The sequence below is a fragment of the Solea solea genome, chromosome 15 (assembly GCF_958295425.1).
Source record: "Solea solea chromosome 15, fSolSol10.1, whole genome shotgun sequence".
Classification (NCBI taxonomy): Eukaryota; Metazoa; Chordata; class Actinopteri; order Pleuronectiformes; family Soleidae; genus Solea; species Solea solea.
Window position 1 is genome coordinate 3,592,962 of NC_081148.1, and position 3,968 is coordinate 3,596,929.

The 3,968-nt window shown below is 39.8% G+C and overlaps 1 long non-coding RNA gene across 1 annotated transcript; it reads right to left on the reverse strand.

Moving 5' to 3' along the window:
• Nucleotides 1-1,803: 1,803 nt before the first annotated feature.
• Nucleotides 1,804-3,352, reverse strand: LOC131474413 (uncharacterized). Its single transcript, XR_009242286.1, has 3 exons — nucleotides 3,230-3,352; nucleotides 2,988-3,124; nucleotides 1,804-2,745 (listed from the first exon to the last, which is right to left on the reverse strand). It is a non-coding gene; the product is annotated as an uncharacterized LOC131474413 (long non-coding RNA).
• Between the last annotated feature and the right edge of the window lie 616 nt (nucleotides 3,353-3,968).

A 3,968-nucleotide genomic window follows, 5' to 3' on the forward strand; every position in this document is an offset into this window, starting at 1 on the left:
CCTCTTTCTCCTCTGTCTGTGGTCGGTCTGTCTGTGGTCTGTCTGTGGTCTGTCTGTAGTCTGTCTGTAGTCTGTCTGTGGTCTGTCTGTGGTCTGTCTGTAGTCTGTCTGTAGTCTGTCTGTTGTCTGTCTGTGGTCTGTCTGTAGTCTGTTTGTGGTCTGTCTGTGGTCCGTCTGTGGTCTATCTGTAGTCTGTCTGTGGTCTGTCTATGGTCTGTCTGTAGTCTGTCTGTAGTCTGTCTGTGGTCTGTCTGTGGTCTGTCTATGGTCTGTCTGTAGTCTGTCTGTAGTCTGTCTGTGGTCTGTCTGTGTGCTCTGTGTGTGGGCGTGGCTAACTCTCTCTTGCAGGTGAGACTCATTTCCACAATCAGAGCAGCTCCATAAAGCGTCTGGATTTGCAGCCACTCATCACCAGATCTTCCCCTCTCTTCAGCGTGGTGTTGGACAGTGTTGTAGAAGTTCTTTGTTTGTTCCTGTCTCAGGAACTGTCTCAGCCGTGAGTTCTATGTCCTCTGAACAAACCTCCCAGTTGGTCGTGGGTCCGCCGTTACACCAGGAGACGCCAAACAAACAGACACTGACTCACTTTCCACCTTCACCAAAACCATGTGGGATTCCCGGATTCTCCAGCACATTTATTCTCTAATCTACAGAATTAGAGATTTGCAAATGCAAGACATTGTGTCTTGCATTTGGGTCTGGTCCCTGTTGTTACCATAACACTATATATTATCTCATCCTTCATTGCTTACAGTCCTTCTTTATTCTTTATATTCATTTATTTTGTACTGATTTACTGATCTATTACGTTGTCTTTGTTCCATTTTCACTTTTGTTTTGCCTTTTTTACCTTGTGTTTTTAGTATTTTAGTCTTCAGTGTTTTCCCACACATCTATTGATAGCTTCCTCACTTCACTTCCCTTTCTCACTTCTTTACTTTTTAATTTCCTCACTTCTACACATCCACAATAATAGTTTTAATGCATAATTCCAGCCGTATGTCGTCTGAGATGATTGTTGGGTGGTGACTTGTTTTCCTTCCTTATGTTTTTATCCTGTGAAGCACTGAGTTTTGTATGAAAAATGAATTGACGATGTCACGGCGAGCAAATGTTAACCCAGCGATCTCAAACTCTCATTTATCTCAAATCTCTCTGTGGTTACTTTGTTTTGTTTTGTTTTCACAGTGTTTTATGGATCAATGGCCCATCTAAATGTATTATTTACCTGTTATATGTTGGAGGACGGGTGTCCACATTTCCCCTGTGTGGAAACTGAAATAGACTTGGTTTGATTTGAGTTCAGCCCTGGTAACAGGGTCATGTGACTGAGAAGGTAACTGGTGGAGGTGTAGTTTCCACAGGTGACTCCAAATTGTATTTGTTTTCAACCATGAATCAACGAGCTCATCCACATTCAATCTACTGTCTACTGTGCTCTGTCAACAGCGTTGTGTAGAGTTAGTTTAGTGGATAGAAAGTAAACAAGAATGTTAAAGCAGTGGCTCAGGAGCAGGAAGAGGCTTCCACTCCTCACGACCTCACTCCTTCACCCCCAACAACTCATCCATCCAACCTCTGCATGAGTGTAGTATTTCAGGTGAAACCACAGCACATTCCAAGAACATGACTGGGCCTGTCAACACACACACACACACACACACACAGACAGTTGGCTTTTGACATTCATTTGGACATCTTCACCAAAGTGTTATCCTAACCTTAACCAAATTCAATTCAATTCAGTTTTAGTACCAAAGGACAACATGCTCATCTCATCTCACGACACTGTGTAAGACAGAAACAACAATGTTTATTCAATTTAATATACTAACATTAAAGTTGGTTCAGATCTTGTGTAATACCAAATGTTTGCTCTGTTATTACACTTAGTATATTAAGTTCAATATATTTAATCAAAGCAGATTCAACTTTAAATATATTACAACTGCTACAATTTCTTAATATATATGTCGATTTAACCCATGTGCAAAACATACTGTACACAGAAATATAAAATTGAAGAAAACCAAACCAAAAACGTTGAATTTTTCCATTGTATTTCAGATTACAAATCAGGAAACATTCAAGAGGTTAACTAACTTTATTTTTGTTAATTCTTGCCCTGGATGAAAATCAAATTCCACAGCATGTCTGACTAAACAGTGGAATTTTTTTCTTTTTTAAATGTTGCAATGATACAGTGACTAAAATGACAAACATGCTCTAAAAGCCTGCGACATTTGACAAAAAGTACAGTTTTGGTCAAACCCAATGAGGCTGTATGAATATAAAATGAACAACAATAATAATAATAATAGTAAAATAAATGTAAAGGGAAAAAATTGAAATTAGTGTGCAATCACTATAAAGTAAGTGAATGCCTAAATTCAAGAACAACGGCTAGAACAAACCTGTTTCTTTCAAAGTGCAACATCTACATCAGGAACCAATACCAGAACCACGCTTTACGCTGCAAGCTGGTTTTTCTTGAATTTTGGATGCCAAAGTACTTTTGCCAAGGTTGAACATGCTGAATACATAAGCCAGTGTTCTTCATGGACTTGGGGTCGTCCAGGTGCAGAGCACAACTGAGTCCAAACAGGACACAGATCACAGTTCATCCATTACCACATTGCCTTCCAAGAGGATCCCGACTCTGGATGGGTTGATCTGAAGATTTTCTTCGTTGATGCAGGAGATTCCCACCCAAGTTTCACTGTATGTGTCCTTGTCATTAACATCCTAACACAGAAAGAGAAGAAAACCATGCCAGTTAGATAAAGCTACCGAATACAAGGCACTTTCATCAATTAAGACAAAAAAAAACTATAGTTCTACAGTTCTAGTCATTAAATACATGAACATTACCTGTCTAAAGTGACTACTCTCTGCCATATTGGTACGATGATGTACGATGATCTAAAAGAGTGCCCTAAAACTGGTTTTATAGCCAGACACTCTTGTATCTTTAAAAAAGATTTTACGAGGAATAAGGTAGAAGGATCATGTCCCTCTCTTGTTCCTGAAGAGGTCCATGAGGCCTGGAGAGAAACCATCAAGTGCATCAAAGAAGGTTTCTCCACGATTTTTTCCTCACTACTCTGTTGAACTCTGTTGGAATCTGAAACATAACAGGGCAATATTTACAACTCCAAAGCCAGGGCTGCCAACACCACACCTCCCATTCCTCAACACATTTTTAGGAATTCAGTCAAGCACCAGTTACCTCTGATTGGCTGATTTCCAAAACTGCGGGAAAAGACAGCGTGTTGTCTGATCTTCACCAGGAACACGACGTGTTTGCGGTACGGGTCGGGTAGTGACACGCACCACACAGACGTTTCAACTGGCATCATTACAGCACACTTCTTCTTTTGTGTCTTTTATGCTCTTTCTTATCTGTGGTCGAAAAGAAACTTCCTCAGTGGAAAAAGATTAAATCTTCTTCTGAGACAGACTTCAAGTATCAGTTTAAATTGTATTAAATAGGGATTATTATTTCGACAGTGGTGGCCTACATTATTTACAGTATTATTATTTGATTTGATTTATTACAACATTAAGTGCTTTGTACGTGAGGAGGAGGATTTTAAGTTGAATTATTAACTGTACAGGAAGCCAGTTTAGATGGATTGATATGGTCTCTCTTTCTAGTTCCTGTCAGAACTCGTGCTGCAGCATTTTGAATGAACTGGAGGGTTTTAGCAGACTTGTTGGAACATCCTGATAATAGAATAGATTTTTGTCCAAACTTAACCAAGCTGAAGCATAAGTGCAGTGGTTGTAGCTTTCATTTATGGTTACGACAAAGGACAAAAGTTGTCGTTACACCCAGGAGGAGGCGATAGGCTCGTGAATACACACGTACATGTCACACACCTTATAGAGCACTGACCATCAGGGTTTATTGTGAGCTGTTGTGAAGGAAAAAGAAAAGGATAGCATCCATCGTGGAAAACTTCAAT